The sequence below is a fragment of the Berghia stephanieae genome, chromosome 1 (assembly GCF_034508935.2).
Source record: "Berghia stephanieae isolate SIO BIC M18660-M18661 chromosome 1, UCSD_Bste_1.3, whole genome shotgun sequence".
Lineage (NCBI taxonomy): Eukaryota > Metazoa > Mollusca > Gastropoda > Nudibranchia > Aeolidiidae > Berghia > Berghia stephanieae.
In genome coordinates, this window is record NC_088360.1 from 146,242,483 (window position 1) to 146,266,754 (window position 24,272).

At 40.7% G+C, this 24,272-nt stretch overlaps 1 protein-coding gene and 1 long non-coding RNA gene across 4 annotated transcripts in view; one reads left to right on the top strand and one right to left on the bottom strand.

Moving 5' to 3' along the window:
• Positions 1-24,272, bottom strand: part of LOC144963444 (cAMP-dependent protein kinase catalytic subunit beta) — a 440,798-nt gene that overhangs the window by 298,933 nt on the left and 117,593 nt on the right. The gene's annotated exons all lie outside the window — the stretch shown is intronic.
• Positions 17,340-24,272, top strand: part of LOC144963447 (uncharacterized) — a 228,361-nt gene continuing 221,428 nt past the window's right edge. The window contains exon 1 of the long non-coding RNA XR_013643631.1: positions 17,340-17,419. This is a non-coding gene — a long non-coding RNA (uncharacterized LOC144963447). The remainder of the gene's footprint in view (positions 17,420-24,272) is intronic.

Genomic DNA, 24,272 nt, shown 5'->3' on the forward strand with positions numbered 1-24,272 from the left:
CTGCGTATAATTAGTAGAGTCCTTGGAGAAGGGTCTTTAATCATATTCTCTCACAGTACTCATGTGTAAATGAGTAGCTGCCGTTAACAGGGTTGTCGCTGTATACAAAAAAAATTGTAATATCGCCTGACAGGCGTTATGTCCCCCGTCCTAAATGTTAAATGTTGCTGTTGGTCAGACTTTAGAAAGGTAAAGGTCTTTGAGCGCGTTTAATGGATATTGCGCTATATAAAAGCTTAATGTTAATTTGATTTTTTTTGTTTGTGTCTGTGGATCATTGACAGTTACCACGGTTGCCATTCGATAGACAAATAGATAGGTTACCATTTACAAGGGGTCCCTGGTCAACAGCAACATTTAACATGTAGGACGGGACAGACATGACGCTTGTTAGGCGATATTAAAGATTTTTTCGGACAGAGACAACTCTGTTAACGGCCAGGTACTCATTTTACACCTGAGTACGGTGAGAGAATCTGAGCAAAGAACCTTCTCAAAGGACTCAACTATGCGCCTGGCGAGGCTTGAACCCAGGGGCTTCATATCCGAAAGCGAGTGTCATACCACTAGACCACATAGCCGCACAAGGTCTATTATAGATAGTATGCAGATGACGTCACTCAGGCCTTTGTTATTGTTTTTGCCATCCGCGTTTGTGAGTTGTTCTCACTAAACTGTATTAACCAGACTATAAAAGTTCATGGTTACACAGAGTTTGTGTGTTGGTCCGTTATACTTCCGGATGGCAATGTTGTGAACTCCTTGGCCAAGCGCATTCTAACTATATATAGATAGAACGAAGATGACGTCACTCTGGTCTTTGTTATTGTTTTTTGCCATCCACGTTTATGAGTAATGCTCACTGAACTGTATTAACCCGACTAAAAATGTTCCTGGATACACACAGTTGTGTGTGTTGGTCCGTTATCCTTCCGGATGGCAATTTTATGAGCTTCTTAGCCAAGCGCATACTATCTATAGGTCTATTATGTAGCTATTTCATCCAATTTCCACTGTGCCTATTTCGAGCCTACTCAAAGAGATTAGATTATTAGATTCACCGGAAACTGATCTGAGGTTTGATTTGTCTTGTCTATTTACGGAGCCATTGGAATAATCAACCCATAGATAGAATAACCTATCCTCTTTCTTTAACACTTAACTCACTCAATCCTAGAGGTTTTTTGTTGTTGCCACTTTTCAAAATTGGAAAAAAAAATGTATTAATAATGAGCATGTACATAGATAGATATCTTAATTCAACAACCATTTACGTATAACTACTAAAAAACATTAGCTTTGATACTACGCCTATAATTTGTCTTAGAAAAATGTAATAAATAGGCATGAGGTACAAGTAACCCCGGGTCTACTCGTGGCCTTCGTAAAGTTATGGCCTGATCCCGTGGCCTTCGTAAAGTTATGGCCTGATCCCGTGGCCTTCGTATAGTTATGGCCTGATCCCGTGGCCTTCGTAAAGTTATGGCCTGATCCCGTGGCCTTCGTAAAGTTATGGCCTGATCCCGTGGCCTTCGTAAAGTTATGGCCTGATCCCGTGGCCTTCGTAAAGTTATGGCCTGATCCCGTGGCCTTCGTAAAGTTATGGCCTGATCCCGTGGCCTTCGTATAGTTATGGCCTGACACTGACCAAAAAATGACGTCGAAATGCCAGTCTTTTTCCACAAAAGAAAACAAATCGTGAGTTGTATTCAATAGTTCAACCAATGAAATAACTTGTTTCCATGAGCTCTACTAACGACAACTCACTAGGCAATGCAAAAACCAAATAATGACGTCAAACTGCCAGTCCTTTTGGATTTCAGTATCAGGATATAACATAGCGATGGCTACGGTATATACTACGGATATAGTCGGTGTTGGGTTGAGTGAGTCAAACAGCCAGACTCAATTGGATTCAGTAGTCTGATGTCACGCCGCCCGGCAACGGCGGCCATCTTGGTTCTAAACCAAAAAAAAAATCAGTACTTTATATTCTTGATTCTTCTTCATGCTGGCTAGAACTTTTCATATGCCTTGTGATCAGAATGTGTAAAAGTCAAAACATGATCAAATTTATGGGGTTTTTTTTTACTCTGGATACCCTTTATGCTCGCCGGAGAAATAATTCATACGGGCGTCCGCCATTGTTCCGATAGTTTAGAGCCAGTGTTACTAAGTTACCGTGCGTCATTTGGAAGGAAGTGACGTTACGACTGTTGAAAAGTATTATCCTTGTCGTACTCTACATACTACGATCTTTCCAATTACTTATCATCGCTGCTTTCACTAGAAATGACAATGGGGATTGTCTTTCTTTCCGAAAGTCGAACCCCCCCCCCCTCCCCCCATCCCCACCCCCACCAACCCTCCCACGACAATAGCTTTATATCGACGTGCATTTAATTATTTGCAGGTCTGATATTCCAATTTCATTATGGGCTCATTGTGGGTGTTTCTTTTTATGGAAACCCGCCGAAACCCAGTCCCAGGTTCACTCCCCAATGGTGTACACTTCCCTGAGACCCAGGTTCACTCCCCACTGCTACCTACTTCCCATTCCTTTGTCGGCTTTCGGCGGGTTTCGGCGGGTTTCGTAAAAAAGACACACCGCTCAATGTTGTAATGGAAATCTCAAAAAATGAGATAAAAATATATTCTATTATAAAAATGTTAAACTAGGCCCAAAACTGCGTTCGACAGGGTGTCTGACCTGCATATAGATAGTTCGAAGATGACGTCATTCAACTCTTTGTTATTATTTTTTGCCATCCGTGTTTATGAGTAATGCTCACTGAACTGTATTAATCGACTATAAAGGTTTATGGATACACACAGTTTTGTGTGTTGGTCCGTTATACTTCCGGATGGCAATGTTATGAGCTTCTGAACGTATAAGCCAAGCGCACACTATCTATATGCAGACGTCTGGTTTGGATGCTAGGTCAATAAAACGGCGAGAAATGAATTGCTAGAGGCAGGAGTGGGGGAAACCCACAATGATAAGTGAAAAGGTGGAAAAATAAGCAGAAATAATTTTTAAATAAAATACACAATGGCCTTGACTGCAACTCATAACTCGAGAAAATGTAAATGAAAGGTACTAGTATCGACAAGAGAGAATAATCGGTTAAATTATCGTTTGGTTAACCGATACACTGAAAGGTACTAGTATCGCGGTGTGTCTTTTTTACGAAACCCGCCGAAACCCGCCGAAACCCGCCGAAACCCGCCGAAACCCGCCGAAACCCGATGAAACCCGACGAATCCCGACAAAGTTATGGGAAGTAGGTGGCTGTGGGGAGTGAACCTAGAACTCAGGGAAGTGTACACCATTGGGGAGTGAACCTGGGACTGGGTTTCGGCGGGTTTCGTAAAAAAGAACCAGTGCTTTTTTACGAAACCCGCCGAAACCCGCCGAAACCCGGCGAAACCCGACAATATACAGCAAAGTTATGGGAAGTAGACAACTGTGGGGAGTGAACCCGAGACTCAGGGAAGTGTACACCAGTCGGGAGTGAACCTGAGACTAAGTTTATCGGCCGGTTTCGGCGGGTTTCGTAAAAAAGAATTAGTGCTTTATTACGAAACCCGCCGAAACCCGCCGAAACCCGACAATATCCGGCAAAGTTATGGGAGTTTGGCAACAGTGGGGGGTGATCCTGGGAGTCAGGGAATTGCACACCAGTGGGGAGTTAACCTGGGACTGTGTAAAAAGGATATCAGTGGGAAATAAACCTGGGACTAAAGGGACATGGATACCATTGAAAGTTGAAGCCGGATATGGGAATTGAGTACCAGAGGAGAATGAACCTGACACTATAGAAGGTGGGCGCCAGTGGGGAGTGAACCTGGGATTCAGGGAATTGCACACCAGTGGGGACTTAACCTGGGACTGTGTAAAAAGGATATCAGTGGGAAATAAACCTGGGACTAAAGGGAGATGGATACCATTGAAAGTTGAAGCCGGATATGGGAGTTGAGTACCAGAGGAGAATGAACCCGACACTATAGGAGATGGGCGCCAGTGTGGAGTGAACCTGGGACTCAGGGAAGTGCACACCAATTGGGAGTTAACCTTGGACTGTGGGAGATGGATAACTGTGGGTATCCGAGCCGAACTATAGGAGTTGAGTGCCAGAGGAGAATGAACCTGACACTATAGAAGGTGGGCGCCAGTGGGGAGTGAACCTGGGATTCAGGGAATTGCACACCAGTGGGGATTTAACCTGGGAATATGTAAAAAGGATATCAGTGGAAAATAAACCTGGTACTAAAGGGAGATGGATACCATTAAAATTTGAAGCTTGGTATGAGAGTTTGGTACCAGAGGAGAATGAACCTGACACTAAAGGAGGTGGGCGCCAGTGGGGAGTGAACCTGGGACTATGTAAAAAGGATATCAGTGGGAAATAAACCTGGGACTAAAGGGAGATGAATACCATTGAAAGTTGAAGCCGGATATGAGAGCTTGGTACCAGAGGAGAATGAACCTGACAAAAAAGGGTGTGGGCGCCAGTGGGGAGTGAACCTGGGACTATGTAAACAGGATATCAGTGGGAAATAAACCTGGGACTAAAGGGAGATGAATACCATTGAAAGTTGAAGCCGGATATGAGAGTTTGGTACCAGAGGAGAATGAACCTGACACTATAGGAGGTGGGCGCCAGTGGGGAGTGAACCTGGGACTATGTAAAAAGGATATCAGTGGGAAATAAACCTGGGACTAAAGGGAGATGAATACCATTGAAAGTTGAAGCCGGATATGAGAGTTTGGTACCAGAGGAGAATGAACCTGACACTATAGGAGGTGGGCGCCAGTGGGGAGTGAACCTGGGACTATGTAAAAAGGATATCAGTGGGAAATAAACCTGGGACTAAAGGGAGATGAATACCATTGAAAGTTGAAGCCGGATATGAGAGTTTGGTACCAGAGGAGAATGAACCTGACACTATAGGAGGTGGGCGCCAGTGGGGAGTGAACCTGGGACTATGTAAAAAGGATATGAGTGGGAAATAAACCTGGGACTAAAGGGAGATGAATACCATTGAAAGTTGAAGCCGGATATGAGAGTTTGGTACCAGAGGAGAATGAACCTGACACTATAGGAGGTGGGCGCCAGTGGGGAGTGAACCTGGGACTATGTAAAAAGGATATCAGTAGGAAATAAATCTGGGACTAAAGGGAGGTGGATACCATTGGGAGTTAAAGCCGGATTTGGTAGTTGGGTACCAGAGGAGAGAGAAACCTGACACTATAGGAGGTGGGCGCCAGTGGGGAGTGAACCTGGGACTATGTAAAAAGGATATGAGTGGGAAATAAACCTGGGACTAAAGGGAGATGAATACCATTGAAAGTTGAAGCCGGATATGAGAGTTTGGTACCAGAGGAGAATGAACCTGACACTATAGGAGGTGGGCGCCAGTGGGGAGTGAACCTGGGACTATGTAAAAAGGATATCAGTGGGAAATAAACCTGGGACTAAAGGGAGATGAATACCATTGAAAGTTGAAGCCGGATATGAGAGTTTGGTACCAGAGGAGAATGAACCTGACACTATAGGAGGTGGGCGCCAGTGGGGAGTGAACCTGGGACTATGTAAACAGGATATCAGTGGGAAATAAACCTCGGACTAAAGGGAGATGGATACCATTGAAAGTTGAAGCCGGATATGAAAGCTTGGTACCAGAGGAGAATGAACCTGACACAAAAGGGGTGGGCGCCAGTGGGGAGTGAACCTGGGACTCAGGGAATTGCACACCAGTGGGGAGTTAACCTGGGAATGTGTATAAAGGATATCAGTAGGAAATAAATCTGGGACTAAAGGGAGATGGATACCATTGGGAGTTGAAGCCGGATTTATTTCCCACGGATATTCTTTTTTAGATATTCACAGGTTAACTCCCCACTGGTGTGCAATTCCCTGACTCCCAGGTTCACTCCCCACTGGCGCCCACCTTTTATAGTGTCAGGTTTATTCTCCTCTGGTAGCCAACTCCTATAGTTCGGCTCGGATACCCACAGTTATCCATCTCCCACAGTCCCAGGTTAACTCCAAATTGGTGTGCACTTCCCTGAGTCCCAGGTTCACTCCACACTGGCGCCCATCTCCTATAGTGTCAGGTTCATTCTCCTCTGGTACTCAACTCCCATATCCGGCTTCAACTTTCAATGGTATCCTTCTCCCTTTAGTCCCAGGTTTATTTCCCACTCATATCCTTTTTACATAGTCCCAGGTTCACTCCCAACTGGCGCCCACCTCCTATAGTGTCAGGTTCATTCTCCTCTGGTACCAAACTCTCATATCCAGCTTCAACTTTCAATGGTATTCATCTCCCTTTAGTCCCAGGTTTATTTCCCACTGATATCCTTTTTACATAGTCCCAGGTTCACTCCCCACTGGCGCCCACCTCCTATAGTGTCAGGTTCATTCTCCTCTGGTACCAAACTCTCATATCCGGCTTCAACTTTCAATGGTATTCATCTCCCTTTAGTCCCAGGTTTATTTCCCACTCATATCCTTTTTACATAGTCCCAGGTTCACTCCCCACTGGCGCCCACCTCCTTAGTGTCAGGTTCATTCTCCTCTGGTACCAAACTCTCATACCAAGCTTCAAATTTTAATGGTATCCATCTCCCTTTAGTACCAGGTTTATTTCCACTGATATCCTTTTTACATATTCCCAGGTTAAATCCCCACTGGTGTGCAATTCCCGACTCCCAGTTCACTCCCCACTGGCGCCCACCTTTTATAGTGTCAGGTTTTCTCCTCTGGTAGCCAACTCTATAGTTCGCTCGGATACCCACAGTTATCCATCTCCCAGTCCCAGGTTAACCCAATTGGTGTGCACTTCCCTGAGTCCCAGGTTCACTCCACACTGGCGCCCATCTCCTTAGTGTCAGGTTCATTCTCCTCTGGTACCAACTCCATACCAGCTTCAAATTTAATGGTATCCTCTCCCTTTAGTCCCGGTTTATTCCACTATATCCTTTTTACTATCCAGGTTATCCCCACTGGCGCCACCTCCTATAGTGTCAGTTCATTCTCCTCTGGACCAACTCATATCACTCAACCAGTTATCATCCCCAGTCCAGGTTTATTTGCCAAATCCTAAGTCCCAGGTTCACTCCCACTGGCGCCCACCTTTTATAGTGTCAGGTTATTCTCCTCTGGTAGCAACTCCTATAGTTCGGCTCGATACCCACAGTATCCATCTCCACAGTCCCAGGTTAACTCCAAATTGGTGTGCACTCCTGAGTCCCAGGTTCACTCCACACTGGCGCCCACTCCTATAGTGTCAGGTTCATTCTCCTCTGGTACTCAACTCCATATCCGGCTTCAACTTTCAATGGTATCCTTCTCCCTTTAGTCCCAGGTTTATTTCCACTCATATCCTTTTTACATAGTCCCAGGTTCACTCCCACTGGCGCCCACCTCCTATAGTGTCAGGTTCATTCTCCTCTGGTACCAAACTCTCATATCCAGCTTCAACTTTCAATGGTATTCATCTCCCTTTAGTCCCAGGTTTATTTCCCATGATATCCTTTTTACATAGTCCCAGGTTCACTCCCCACTGGCGCCCACCTCCTATAGTGTCAGGTTCATTCTCCTCTGGTACCAAACTCTCATATCCGGCTTCAACTTTCAATGGTATTCATCTCCCTTAGTCCCAGGTTTATTTCCACATATCCTTTTTACATAGTCCCAGGTTCACTCCCCACTGGCGCCCACCTCCTTAGTGTCAGGTTCATTCTCCTCTGGTACCAACTCCATATCCGCTTCAATTTAATGGTATCCATCTCCCTTTAGTCCAGGTTTATTTCCACTGATCTTCCTTTTTACATAGTCCCAGGTTCACTCCCCACTGGCGCCCACCTCCTATAGTGTCAGGTTATTCTCCTCTGGTACCAACTCTCATATCGGCTTCAACTTTCAATGTATTCATCTCCCCTTTAGTCCCAGGTTTATTTCCTGATTCCTTTACTAGTCCCAGGTTCACTCCCACTGGCGCCCACCTCCTTTAGTGTCAGGTTCATTCTCCTCTGGTACCAAACTCTCATACCGGCTTCAATTTAATGGTATCATCTCCCTTTAGTCCAGGTTTATTTCCACTGATATCCTTTTTACATATCCAGGTTATCCCCACTGGGCCATCCTCTTAGTTCAGGTTCATTCTCCTCTGGTACCAAATCTCATCAAGTTCATTTTAGGTATCTCTCCTTAGTACCAGTTTATTTTCCACTTATCCTTTTACATTTCCCAGTTAAATCCCCATGGTGTGCAATTCCCTGAATCCCAGGTTCACTCCCCACTGGCGCCCACCTTCTATAGTGTCAGGTTCATTCTCCTCTGGTACTCAACTCCTATAGTTCGGCTCGGATCCCACAGTTATCCATCTCCCACTAGTCCCAGGTTAACTCCCAATGGTGTGCACTTCCTGAGTCCCAGGTTCACTCCACACTGGCGCCCACCTCCTATAGTGTCAGGTTCTTCTCCTCTGGTACCAACTCCAATCCGGCTTAACTTCCAATGGTATCCTCTCCCTTTAGTCCCAGTTTATTTCCTACTATATCCTTTTTACATAGTCCCAGGTTCACTCCCACTGGCGCCCACCTCCTATAGTGTCAGGTTCATTCTCCTCTGGTACCAAACTCTCATATCCGGCTTCAACTTTCAATGGTATTCATCTCCCTTTAGTCCCAGGTTTATTTCCCACTGTATCCTTTTACATAGTCCCAGGTTCACTCCCCACTGGCGCCCACCTTCCTATAGTGTCAGGTTCATTCTCCTCTGGTACCAACTCCATATCGGCTTCAACTTTCAATGGTATCATCTCCCTTTAGTCCCAGGTTTATTTCCACTATATCCTTTTTACATAGTCCCAGGTTCACTCCCACTGGCGCCCACTCCTATAGTGTCAGGTTCATTCTCCTCTGGTACCAACTCCATATCCGGCTTCAACTTTCAATGGTATCCTCTCCCTTTAGTCCCAGGTTTATTTCCCACTGATATCCTTTTTACATAGTCCCAGGTTCACTCCCCACTGGCGCCCACCTCCTATAGTGTCAGGTTCATTCTCCTCTGGTACCAAACTCTCATATCCGCTTCAACTTTCAATGGTATTCATCTCCCTTTAGTCCCAGGTTTATTTCCCACTGATATCCTTTTTACATAGTCCCAGGTTCACTCCCCACTGGCGCCACACCTCTATAGTGTCAGGTTCATTCTCCTCTGGTACCAAACTCTCATATCCGGCTTCAACTTTCAATGGTATTCATCTCCCTTTAGTCCCAGGTTTATTTCCCACTGATATCCTTTTTACATAGTCCCAGGTTCACTCCCCACTGCGCCCACCTCCTTTAGTGTCAGGTTCATTCTCCTCTGGTACCAAACTCTCATACCAAGCTTCAAATTTTAATGGTATCCATCTCCCTTTAGTACCAGGTTTATTTTCCACTGATATCCTTTTTACATATTCCCAGGTTAAATCCCCACTGGTGTGCAATTCCCTGAATCCCAGGTTCACTCCCCACTGGCGCCCACCTTCTATAGTGTCAGGTTCATTCTCCTCTGGCACTCAACTCCTATAGTTCGGCTCGGATACCCACAGTTATCCATCTCCCACAGTCCAAGGTTAACTCCCAATTGGTGTGCACTTCCCTGAGTCCCAGGTTCACTCCACACTGGCGCCCATCTCCTATAGTGTCGGGTTCATTCTCCTCTGGTACTCAACTCCCATATCCGGCTTCAACTTTCAATGGTATCCATCTCCCTTTAGTCCCAGGTTTATTTCCCACTGATATCCTTTTTACACAGTCCCAGGTTAAGTCCCCACTGGTGTGCAATTCCTGAATCCCAGGTTCACTCCCCACTGGCGCCCACCTTCTATAGTGTCAGGTTCATTCTCCTCTGGTACTCAATTCCCATATCCGGCTTCAACTTTCAATGGTATCCATGTCCCTTTAGTCCCAGGTTTATTTCCCACTGATATCCTTTTTACACAGTCCCAGGTTAACTCCCCACTGGTGTGCAATTCCCTGACTCCCAGGATCACCCCCACTGTTGCCAAACTCCCATAACTTTGCCGGATATTGTCGGGTTTCGGCGGGTTTCGGCGGGTTTCGTAATAAAGCACTAATTCTTTTTTACGAAACCCGCCGAAACCGGCCGATAAACTTAGTCTCAGGTTCACTCCCGACTGGTGTACACTTCCCTGAGTCTCGGGTTCACTCCCCACAGTTGTCTACTTCCCATAACTTTGCTGTATATTGTCGGGTTTCGCCGGGTTTCGGCGGGTTTCGGCGGGTTTCGTAAAAAAGCACTGGTTCTTTTTTACGAAACCCGCCGAAACCCAGTCCCAGGTTCACTCCCCAATGGTGTACACTTCCCTGAGTTCTAGGTTCACTCCCCACAGCCACCTACTTCCCATAACTTTGTCGGGATTCGTCGGGTTTCATCGGGTTTCGGCGGGTTTCGGCGGGTTTCGGCGGGTTTCGGCGGGTTTCGTAAAAAAGACACACCCCTAGTATCGACAAGAGAGAATAATCGGTTAAAGTATCGTTTGGTTAACCGATACACTCGTGCAGTTTAACGTGCGGGAGGTTTGGAATAAAATTAAGACCAAATCAAATCACATCCAAATGTTTATTTTAGGCTGTTGGCCAATAGTCATAGAGTCTCTCTTAACAAATTATTCTAACAATTATAATAGTAAAGGGTTAACATTCTTTTAGTAATCGTTTATAGCTTTAAATAACAAGCAATATTATAAATAATAATAATAATAATAATAATAATAATAATAATAATAATAATAATAATAATAATAATAATAATAAAAAAATAATAATAATAATAATAATAATAATAATAATAATAATAATAATAATAATAATAATAATAATAATAATAATAATAATGAGATGATGATGATGGTGATGATGATGATGATGATGATGATGATGATGATGATGATGATGATGATGATGATGATGATGATGTTGATGATGAGGATGATAATAATAATAATAATAATAATAATAATAATAATAATAATAATAATAATAATAATAATAATTATAATAATAATAATGATAATAAAAAACAAGAATTAAGGAACGCTTCTCTCCAATTTTACGATATTCAGCACATTCAGTGATGTACACCAAGCATGAGTTAGACTATAATATTGGCAATTGTCTGAAAAATAAACCTTTGAATTGAAATTGAATTGTATTTGAGTCTTGGGCATAGCATACATAAAATTATATCTGTGAGTACAGGCAAATATTTTGCCCGTCAAAGCGAGCGTTGCCTCTAACCGGAAATGATCCGCCATTCGTCATGAAATCCGCCATCTTGATTGTACAAAATTACCCTCGTGTCTGTCTATCCCTTACCAAAACACAGCCGTAACCTCGAAAAACACTAATTTTAAAATTTGGCCAGAAAACTCGTCCTTCAAATATCGATCGGTTTAAATGATTTTCATCTTGGTAAAAACTTTCAAACCTGGGACTTCGCGAAGTCCCAAATTTGAGAGTTTTTTAATTTTTTTTTTTTATTTCCAAAATGAGGGTCATTAAAATCGATCGATATTCGAAGGACGAGTTTTATGGCCAAAATTTTTAATATGGGTTTTTCCAGAGTACGTCAAATTAGCCTGTCCCAGACACTATGCTGAGTGAGTGTTGTTGGTTGTTGGTTTCCACAATAAGACAATACATTGGGGTGGTCTCATATGAAACCAACGCACTCAATGCCCCGGCCCTTGTTTTTAATGCGGATCAAGGTTGTCAGGTGATTGCTACATGTAGGCCAAATGTAGGCCTACCTTTTTAAAACGTTTTAAGAACAGTCGTAGACAATTATTGATTCCAATTGGATTCAATAGTCTGATGTCACGTCGCCCAGCAACGGCGACCATCGTGGTTCTAAACAAAGAAAATCGGTACTTTTTATTCTTCATGCTGGCTAGATAGAACTTTTCATATGTCTTGTGTTCAGAATGTGTAAAAGTCAAAACATGATCAGTTTTATAATGGTTATTTATTCTCCTCTGGGTACACTTTTATGCTCGTCGGAGAAATATTTCATAAGGTTGTCCGCCATTGTTCCGATAGTTTAGAGCCAGTTACTAAGTTAACATGCGTCATTACGAGGGAAGTGACGTTACGACTGTTGAAGCGTATTGAGGTGATAAATAAGTAGGTACATATAATAATATTATATATAGCGCCTTTCCATCCTTCACAATGTAAAATGCGATCACTATACTACTTTACTTATCTCATCCAAGTTATTTATGGTGTCAGAAATTAGCTTTTTTCTACGAACTCAACTTTACGCGACCCGAGCACGATTCGAACCTTTGACCTTACGGTCGGACGGCAAATGTCATACCATATACCAATGAACCACATAGTCGCACATAATTCCGTTTGAGACAGTAAATTATGAATATGAAATCCATATGTGACCCATCGTCTCTAAACGGTATTAGGTCGGGATGAATTGGGTGCAAAAAATAGAATTTATTGACAAAAACATAAAACTTGGGGTTTGTTTGGATTTGTTATGTTAGAGAATGAAGACAATTTCTCACAATGCAAAAGCTCAAAATTTGGAATTTACCCTCAATTTAATTCTAAAGTCACTTGTCGGGGTCCCATTCATCCCGACATAATACCGTTTCAAGACGAAGGGTCACATATTGCAATGCCAGAAACATTTTCCTTTTTCAACATTATTCCTTTTTTTGTGTGTTTTAGTATTAAACTGCCAAGCTGGCAGACCCTTACTGAGGCTTAGCACGAAGACGGCCAATCGGGTGAATGAATGGGGAAAACAGAAACCTTGTATTGACGACATGGAAAAGATTACAACTCCACGACTTACAACATTCTAAGACTTCCGTTTTCAAATCATGCAACTGGTTGGTCTGATAGAAAATAAACCACATTGACAAAATGAATAACAAATAATAACTTTTAAAATTCGAAGAGCATTGACTGATAAAATACTAAGTCACTTATAAATAATATTTGACCAGGCAAATTAAATGCCGTGCTCGGGAAAAAAACATGAAATTAAAAATTTGGCCCAAAAAATAAATCCGTCCTTCAAATATCGATCTATCTAAATAATCATCGTCTTGGCAAAAACTCTCAAACCTGGGACTTCGCGAAGTCTGCAATCATGTCCCAAGAGTGAGAGGTTTTTTTTAATACCAAGATGAGGGTCATTTAAGTCATCGATATTTTGAAGTGCGAGTTGCTGTTTTTTAAGTTTTTTGGGGCCAAATTTGTAAATATATGTTTTGATAGAGTCCGGGAGTTACTTGGCTTTTTAAAAAAATCCTTGACATCTGAACTTACACAGTGAAACGAAATGAACAAAGGTGTGATACACATTGAGTGAGTCTTTTCTTGTTTTGACTTCTTTTAGGTATCCCCTCTATGAGAGAGGTTTGATTCAGCTTTTATCTGATATTTTTATTTTTTTTGGTTGTTTTTCTGTTTTTTAATTTCAGCGTTTGAACTCCCTACTTACCACCTATAGGAACATCGTCACTTTCGTTACGATTGAAACAACATTTTCTCATTCTAATTTATTTTCTACATCACAAAATATTAAGAAATGCTTTGGTTACAGCTATAAATACTAAACACTGTGTTGTAGACATCATTTTGCTGAACATACACCATTCTGTATAGAATGCATTTGTTCCTTTTTTTTGTTTGATTAGGAAAAGTCTTTTTTTGTGTCGGGTTGGATGGAGTGAATTTTTTTTTGTTTTTTGTTTTTGTTTGTTGCTTTAGGTCTCTTCCAACACAATTGAGGTTATATGAGAGACCGCTGAAACAAAAAAACAAGCAATCTAACAAAAATAGTAAAATGTAATCAAAATCATAACCTAAAGATACATAAGCTAAATTATAAATAACCAAGAACAAACAGGCAGAAGATTTACAGAAAAAAAAATATCCTGTCAAAAATACAATCACAAACCAAAGAAGCAGATAGGCTAGTAAAGAGAAGAAGAAACGACATCACTATCGGATCGTACACCCATGCGAACATCATAGGTATATGATTCAAGGGTGATGCTCCCATCCAACCACCCGCGGAGTGAATTTTCGGGGAAATTCTAAAAATAGCTAGTAAGGAGAGAGTTAAAGTCACTTGCTACACGTTTGCGTCTTTTCATCGCCAGTTAAAAAAAAAAACAAGAAAAAAACCCATGAGATAGGGGAAAAGTGGAATGTCTGTAGTTAAAGACGTCAAAGAAATATCAAGGCTAGAGAACGAGTTCAAATGGGGAACAGAGGAGTCAGCGACCATTCCACACTGGTGCCAATTTGGACATTATCCAAAAGTCCCAACCTGCACAAATATAGATAGTATGCGCTTGGCTGAGAAGCTCATAACATTGCCATCCAGAAGTATAACGGACTAACACACAAAACTGTGTGTAACCATAAACTTTTATAGTCTGGTTCATACAGTTTAGTGAGAAGTACTCATAAACGTGGATGGCAAAAACAATAACAAAGACTTGATTCGTTCTATCAATCACATAGATCACAACAAGAGATGAAGTGAGTAGGAAAGTGCAAGAAGACAATAGAGAATAATTCATTTTTTTCCGCGGCGGTGATGGGTGTTTGAACCCGCGACCTTACTGGTACGACAACTCCGCCTGGCCGTGGCTCTACCGTATGATCTATATAGGATCTCGCTATTAAGGATTAAGGTGGTAGCGTGTCTTAGCGGTACGGTATTTGCTTCGTACCCTAAAGGTACCGAGTTCGATCACTCGTGTGGCCTTTCTTGAGCAAGTCACCTCGCCCTAGAAAGTCAATTTGCAAGCGCTGCACTGCGGCTGCCGCCTGGGTTATTCCAGTCTTCCCTTGGAATAGACCCCAGGAGACAAATTTCACCTATGGGATGAATGAATAATGTTTTAACTCCATTTGAATGTTCGTTTTACTCAGTCCGCAGACCGAGTGTTACTGTCGGCGTGTGTGTGTGTGTGTGTGTGTGTGTGTGTGTAGGTGCCTGTTATTTTTTGATGCTGTGTAGTGAGGTAAAATACTTCCACCATTCGCCAGCCGGATAAGACGCACCAAAACACAAAACTATGTGTTACCTTAAACGTTTTTAGTCTGATTGATAAAGATGTGTGTGTGTGTGTGTGTGTGTGTATGTGTGCGCGCGCGCGTGTGTGTGTGTGTGGTTATGGGGTTTGGGTTTGTAAGATTAAATCCAAACAAATGTCCTGTAAATCCTATTTATCGCTCCTGGAAGGTCCCCTCTAATCTGTTTATACGGCTAGTAGTAAATTGTAAGACATCGAAAAAAAACCCCCCACGAATTTATATGTCCGAACCCCATGACATCTACCATACTTATACATAACACTTTTATATTATTCATTGGACCAGAAAATTTAATTTCAAATATCCATCGATTTAAATATCAAAAAAAAAAAATTAGAAGGTTTTTGTATGCACGAAACAGTACCAGAAAAAGCAGAAAGTCAAATACAAGAGAAAAAAAAATCAACCCCCCCCCACCCCCAAAGAAACCAAAAGTCAGTCATAGGCCTACATACAACCTGTCAAAAAGTCTTCAGCCTAATATTTCTTTTGAGAGTTGCAACTCTTTGGTAAGTTGAATGGGTCTCAATCGATCAATATTGGAAGTCGTGAAGTTTTCTCTGAAGTCTAGAGGTATTCTTTGATAGGTCTAAAATATTCGTTGAATTCTAGAGGTATTCTTTGAAGTCTAGAGGTATTCTTTGATAGGTCTAATCGTATTCGTTGAATTCTATAGGTATTCTTTGAAGTCTAGAGGTATTCTTTGATAGGTCTAAAAGTATTCTTTGAAGCCTAGAGGTATTTTTTGAAGTCTAGAGGTATTCTTTGAGAGGTCTAAAAGTATTCTTTGAAGTCTAGAGGTATTCTTTGATGGGTCTAAAAGTATTCTTTGAAGTCTAGAGGTATTCTTTGATGGGTCTAAAAGTATTCTTTGAAGTCTAGAGGTATTCTTTGGTAGGTCTAAAAGTATTCTTTGAAGTCTAGAGGTATTCTTTGATAGGTCTAAAAGTATTCTTTGAAGTCTAGAGGTATTCTTTGATGGGTCTAAAAGTATTCTTTGATAGGTCTAAAAGTATTCTTTGAAGTCTAGAGGTATTCTTTGATAGGTCTAAAAGTATTCTTTGAAGTCTAGAGGTATTCTTTGATAGGTCTAAAAGTATTCTTTGAAGTCTAGAGGTATTCTTTGATGGGTCTAAAAGTATTCTTTGAAGTCTAGAGGTATTCCTTGAAGGTTAGTTTTTCTTTAAAATCCAGAGGTAATATTTTAAGAATAACAGTTTTCTTTGAAGTCCAGAAGTTTACTCTGAAGTCTAGAGGTATTCTTTGATAGGTCTAAACGTATTCGTTGAATTCTAGAGGTATTCTTTGATAGGTCTAAACGTATTCGTTGAATTCTAGAGGTATTCTTTGATGGGTCTAAACGTATTCGTTGAATTCTAGAGGTATTCTTTGAAGTCTAGAGGTATTCTTTGATAGGTCCAAACGTATTCGTTGAATTCTAGAGGTATTCTTTGAAGTCTAGAGGTATTCTTTGATAGGTCTAAACGTATTCGTTGAATTCTAGAGGTATTCTTTGAAGTCTAGAGGTATTCTTTGATATGTCTAAAAGTATTCTTTGAATTCTAGAGGTATTCTTTGATGGGTCTAAACGTATTCGTTGAATTCTAGAGGTATTCTTTGAAGTCTAGAGGTATTCTTTGATAGGTCTAAACGTATTCGTTGAATTCTAGAGGTATTCTTTGAAGTCTAGAGGTATTCTTTGATATGTCTAAAAGTATTCTTTGAATTCTAGAGGTATTCCTTGGAGGTTAGAAGTTTTTCTTTGAAGTCTAGAGGTATTATTTTAAGTATAACCGTTTTCTTTAAAGTTTAGAAGTTTTTCTATGAAGTTCAGGAGTTTGCTTTTAAATCTAGAAGTTTTCTTTGAAGTCTAGAGGAATTCTTTGAGGTTAAGAAGTTTTCTCTGAATTGTGGAAGTTTTCTGACCAAAATTTGAAAAAAGTGTTTTGTCAATCTCCAGCTAAAAAAAAATATTTCACTACATTCTTTCCAACCACTTGGATATTCTGTGGAATAATTTTTGTAAGAGAAAACCACTGTTGTTTGTTTGTTTGTTTTTAAGGGTTTTACGGCGCTTGCAACACATTTAGGTTATATCAGCGCCAGTAAAAAGGAAGAAAATGGGATAGTAAAAAGTTCTAGAATTACAATTAAAGCACCCAAGAGAAAGGTAGACAAAGGGGAACTGGGAACAAATAGGGATCAGATGCAGATTCCAAGAGCAAACCATCAATGTACTTAGTTTGAGATCACCTATAAGTCTCATCCGGACACAAGCACAAAATCCAACAAAGAGGAACACACTCATATGCTTACATTATACATTAAAAATAACAAACATAATAATACATAATAGAGAAATGATTTACAAGGAAAAAATATCATCTCCCAAAACAATAACTATGCATTTGACTGTTTCCCTCCCAGCCAAGGAATTCCAGCCAGGGTCAGGACAAAACCAAGTAATCTCATTCCAAGACAACGACAGAAAACAATTGGAAAACGGGTATGGTGGGATAGAAGACACAGCATGTACCTCCCTGCCCACTATGGGAGGTCAGGATCCCCACCCAGGAAAACCACTGTACTCCGTTAAGGACTGAGGTCTATAGCAAATTTATGAAATATTCTTTCATACAATCGTGGAATTGGATGAACATCGGAACTGTTAGCCCCCCCCCCCCCCACCTACCCCAACAAAAAACAAAAACAAAACACACACACACACACACACACACACACACACACACAAAACAACAACAACAACAACAAAAAAAACAAAAACAAAAACATAAACAAAACAAAAAAATCCAACGTAAAAAAAATAAAATGAAACAACAAAAAGAGACAGCTTTTATATAGTGTAATATCCAAGTAATGTGCTCAAAGTAACTTGGTTTGGTATGCTTATTTATTGATATGCTTATTTATCTATCTATCTATCTCTTTATGTACCTATCTATGATGATAATGATGATGATGTCATACGACTCATTCTATTTTTAAAATATCAAATGGACAAATTAGGGAGAAAATACCATGTGAAAGATAAAGATCTGTAATACTGTGTAGGAAACAGTGACAGATAAAGCAGAGATAAAATACAGGAAAGAAAAAAAACCCAAAACTTCCCAAAAACGAACAAGCCTGTCTGGACTGGAGATCGAACCTCAGTTAACCACATACACAAGAAATGTAGATGACGTCACTATGCTCTCTGTTCTTGTTTTTAGACCACCAGTGCGGTTATTAGTTCTCACTGAAGTCTCTCTAAATGTCTTCAGACATTTTTATAGTTATACATGAATTTTATTGTGAGGTGATAGGATTCATCTGGCGAACAGAACATGTCAGTATTTTACCTCGCAGCATAGCATCGATAATCTTCGAGATAATAATATACAATTAGGAATAATCATCCTTTTGGCTGGCAAAATATAGTCATAAACAATTGTGTGACCTCAATCGCAATCATATTAATGACACAGCATTTACACTGACGTCAATAAATAGTAAACGTTGTAAGGGAATGGAAAATGGAGGGTTTGGAAAGCGGTTAAATGTATAAAGGGGGGGGGGGGTGCAGCATAAAGGGGGAGGGGGTAGAGGGTAAGAATTGCAGGGGGCTGGGGAGGGTGTTAGTGTGGGAGAGGGAGAGGGGGGAGATGGGGAAGGGGGGGGGGCACGGAAAGAGATAGAATTAATCAAGTCTGTATGTAGCAACCCCGGGGGCTTAGCGATTTGACTCGTCAACCCTTATAGCCCCTGGTATGAATGGCGACGACGGACGGACAAGCAATTTGGCCCCAAATCAGGCATGTCTTTGGCTCTCATCACAACACGGCCCTGGCTCCAAGGCATGACAGGGCGGAGTCGTGAGGGTGAAAAATTGGTGCTGGATTTTAATGATAAAAATGGTTCCTTTTTTCTTCTTCTTTTTCTTTCTCGCATATTATTTTTAACGCTTGTTTATTTGAAATGAGGTCAATACCTTCTGATTCGTGACGTCAACGGTATCAATTTGATCTGTCACACACATCTAACAGCGTGAAGTGAGTAAATAAATAAATAAATAAATGAATCAATGGAACGAATTACGCTTCAACAGTCATGACGTCACTTCCCTCGTAATGACGCATGGTATCTTAATAACTGGCTCAAAAATAACGGAACAATGGTGGACGCCCTTATGAAATATTTCTCCGACGAGCATAAAAGTGTATCCAGAGGAGAAAAACATTATAAATATAATCATGTTTTGACTTTTATACATTCTGATCATGACATATGAAAAGTTCTAGTCAGCATGAAAAATAAAAAGTACCGATTTCCTTTGTTTAGAACGAGGCTGCTCGCCGTTGCTGGGCGACGTGACATCAGACTAGTGAATCCAATTGACGTCATTCGCTCTTTGTTATTGTTTTTACACGGGCATTTTCGTGATTACTTCTCACATTAGATAGTTTGAAGTTGACGTCTCTCAGGTCTTTGCTTGCTATTGTTTTTTGCCATCCGCGTTTATGAGCAATTCTCACTAAACTGTATTAACCAGACTATAAAACGTTCAAGGTTACACATACTTTGTGTGTTGGTCCGTTATACTTCCGGATGGCAATGTTGTGAGCTTCTTAGCCAAGCGCATACTATCTATATGTCAACAATGGCTACGGTCCTATCCGGCTGGTGAATGGTGTGATTATTTTACCTCATTGCATAGCATCAATAAATAACACACATACACACACACACGCACACAAACACAAACACACACACACATACACACACCGACAGTCACACCGTTGCCATCGTTATGTTATAGCCTGGCACTGAAATCCAAAAGGACTGGCAGTTTGACGTCATTATTTGGTGTTTGCACCGCCTAGTGAGTTGTCGTTAGTAGAGCTCATGGATACAAGTTATTTCATTGGTTGAACTATTGAATACAACTCACGATTTGTTTTCTTTTGTGGCAAAAAGACTGGCATTTTGACGCCATTTTTTGGTCAGTGTCAGGCCAGCAGTAACTAACTTTACGAAGGCCACGGGATCAGGCCATAACTTTACGAAGGCCACGCATACACACACCGACAGTAACACTCGGTCTGCGGACTGAGTAAAACGAATATTCAAATGGAGTTAAAACGACGTGTACTTATTTGCAGGTCTGATAACCCAAATTGTTTCGGGCCCATTGTTGTGATGGAAATACTCTCAAACCAAATCAGAACATTGTCCATTACTACAACCATGTTCAATCAAGACCATAATTGCGTTCACCTTGTCAGACCTGCTAATATATGAACGTTGAGTTAAAACGTATCTGGTGGACCGAATACTCTTCAACAGTCGTACGTCACTTCCTTCCTTATGACTCATGGTAACTTAGTAACACTGGCTCTAAACTATCGGAACAATGTCGGACGCCCGTATGAAAAATTTCTCCAGCGAGCATAAAAGCGTATCCAGAGGAGAAAAAAAACATAAATTTGATCATGTTTTTACTTTTACACATTCTGATCACAAGGCATATGAAAAGTTCTAGCCAGCATGAAAAATAAAAAGTAATGATTTTCTTTGTTTAGAACCAAGATGGCCGCCGTTGCCGGGCGGCGTGACATCAGACTATTGAATCGTATTGCGTTCACCTTGTCAGACCTGCTAATATATGAACGTTGAGTTAAAACGTATCTGGTGGACCGAATTATGCAAGCAGACACTATGATTGAAAAGATAAAAGAATAAGAAGGAAAATTTTAAAAAACAACTTAACACAAACAAAACCAAACAAAGGAAATTTTAAAAATTACCGAAAAAAAAAAAACACAAGAAAAAAACAACCAAAGAAATGGACAACTCTAATATTAAAAAAAAAAAAACAAAAAAAAAAAAACAAACAAACAAAAAACAAAAAACAAAAACAAAATTAAACCAAAAAAAAAATAATTAAAAAAAAAACACAAAAAAAACCCCAACCCCCCCCCCCCCCCCCCCACACACACACAAAAAAAAAAAAACAAACCCCAAAACTAAAAGAAAAAAAAACAAAAAACAACTAAAAACAAAGTAGATATGTGAATGTCGGCCTAAACCAATCTACATCCTTATTTTGTCCATTTATAAGAAGAATATGAGAGGCGAGTGATATAAAATAATAAAATAAGATTATTATAGTTATAGTATCTGAGTTGCCGTATCAACTTTAGGTCTATTGTATGTACTTGTTGGGGGGGGGGGGGGGTCTTCGGTCAATTCATTTTTGGTGCGCTTTTTGAGGGAAGAAGAAGAAGAAGAAGAAGAAGAAGAAGAAGAAGAAGAAGAAGAAGAAGGAAGAGGAAGGAGAGAGAGGAGGAGGAGGAGGAGGAGGAGGAGGAGGAGGAGGAGGAGAAGGAGGAGGAGGAGGAGGAGGTAGTGGTGGTGGAAGAAGAGAAAGATATCTATATCGGTCAGCCAATTTCAAACCAAAATCTCTCCACTTCACCTGACAACGTGGCTGTCCTATGTCAACCTACTTGATTTGTGACCCAGTTTCTCACAGCGGTATCAAATCAGGAAGGCTATCTATTACGTTTTCCTTCCATTTTACATTTTTCATAATTTCTCAAAAATTATTCATATGTATCTATATAGATAGTATGCGCTTGGCTAAGAAGTTCACAACATTGCCGTCCGGAAGTATAACGGACCAACACACAAAATTGTGTGTAACCATGATCGTTTATAATTAGTTTAATATAGTTTAGTAAGAAATACTCATAAACGCGGATGGCAAAAAACAATAACAAAGACCTGAGTGACGTCAACTTCGAACTATCGATATACAAGCAATAACAACGAAATGTTGGATAATAAATTAAACTGTGGGATTTAAGTTTTCGTTTCTATGCGCATTTGTTTTAACCGACGCCCACTTATTCGCAGTTCTGATAACCGATGGCAGCTATGAACTTGATTTAACAGTACTCAGGACAATATATTTTATCTCAACGACAACAGAACGAATTGCGTTATCAGAACTGCAAAAAATCACGAATCGGTTTGAACCTATCATCAAAGTAAAACTTCAATTTAGCAAATTGTACAAATTCATACTGATTAATGGGGAAGATCTATAGATAGAATGGAGGTGACGTCACTCCGGTCTTTATTATTGTTTTTTTTTTGCCATCCACATTTATCAGTAATTCTCTCATAACTGTATTACCAGACTATTAGCGTTCAACTTTACACACAGTTTTGTGTGTTGGTCCGCTATACTTCCGGATGGCAAAGTTGTGAACTTCATAGCCAAGCGCATACTATCTATATTACATCTCCATGTACTCGAGGTCATTGGTCACATTGCCAAATGTGCTGAAATTGACCCACATAGTGAAATGTGTTCACTGCTTTTGTAATCTTTAACAGCACGATTGGTCATTTTGTTCAGCATGACACATTAAGGGTATGTTCACAACTTTCATAAACAAAGCAGCGTGTTTACATTTGTTAAGAAATGTTAATATCCAATCGTTGGATAGCAACATATCATGTGATCGATTACTTGGTTGGACAAAAAAATGAATATAGATCGCTCTCATTGATAATGAGCATTTCTTCACGAATTTTCACATTATCGGTGGGCATTATATTTCTTGATAGTACGGTTTTTGTACTACTGTCCTTTTTTTTCTTTTTTTTTTTTGTTTTGTTGGTTTTCATTTACTTTGACTTTTTTCTGTGCTTTTCTTTTTCTTTTTTTTTTTTAAATGACATATTTAACACCAGCGGTCATTGACCCTTCGTGCTTCTCCCCCCCCCCCCTCCCTCGTCATAAGCTCCACCTGTGTCCCTATGTAACATTTGTGTAACGTCGATGGAATGCGACACAACAGGATTTCTCTCCCTCTGTCCTCTCCTCCTACTCCTCCCCCTCCTCCTCCTCCTCGTCCATCTTTATCCCCCCCTCCTCCTCGTCCATCTCTATCTCCTCCTCCCTAGCTTTATTATCGGTCGCTAATAAGGTCAATCAACAAGGTGTTTGTTTTAGACAGATTGACACATTAACTCTTTATTGGCGAGAGTCGTGTTTTCCGTAGCCATCGTTCAGTTATAGCCTGACACTGAAACCCAAAAAGACTGGCATTTTGACGTCATTATCTGGTTTTGCACCGCCTAGTGAGTTGTCGTTAGTAGAGCTCATGGAAACAAGTTATTTCATTGGTTGAACTATTGAATACAACTCACGATTTGTTTTCTTTTGTGACCAAAGACTAGCATTTTGACGTCAGTTTTTGGTCAGTGTCAGGCTATAGATAGTATGCAGATGACGTCACTCAGGCCTTTGTTATTGTTTTTGCCATCCGCGTTTGTGAGTCGTTCTCACTAAACTGTATTAACCAGACTATAAAAGTTCATGGTTACACAGAGTTTGTGTGTTGGTCCGTTATACTTCCGGATGGCAATGTTGTGAACTCCTTGGCCAAGCGCATTCTATCTATAAGTTAACGATGGCTACGGTTTCCACTCCCCCCCCCCCCCCCTCCCCCCCCCCCCCATGAAAACTACGAAATGGAAATTGTGACACACCTTCAAAGGTGCTCGGACAAACATGGTTGGTTGTTTTATATACAATAACGTGATTGAAGTCGATCTGATCATTGTTATTGTTTTTATATAGATAGAATGCGCTTGGCCAAGGAGTTCACAACATTGCCATCCGGAAGTATAACGGACCAACACACAAACAACTCTGTGTAACCATGAACTTTTATAGTCTGGTTAATCCAGTTTAGTGAGAACAACTCACAAACGCGGATGGCAAAAAACAATAACAAAGACCTGAGTGACGACGACTTCATTCTATCTTTATGAGTTGTTCTCATTTAATGAAAACCTTCGAGAAAAAAAAAAAAAAAAAAAAAAAAAAAAAAAGAAGCAAAAGTGAAAAGACAAGTGGAAAGTTGAGGGGCTGGTGAAGACAGATGTCGTTGGCAGGGCTAAATCAATACACACACACACACACACACTCACACACATACACACTCTCTCTCACACACACATATACATACATACACGTGCACTCCAAGATACACACGTCGAGAAGGAACGAAGTTGACGACCCAGCACTTTGTTA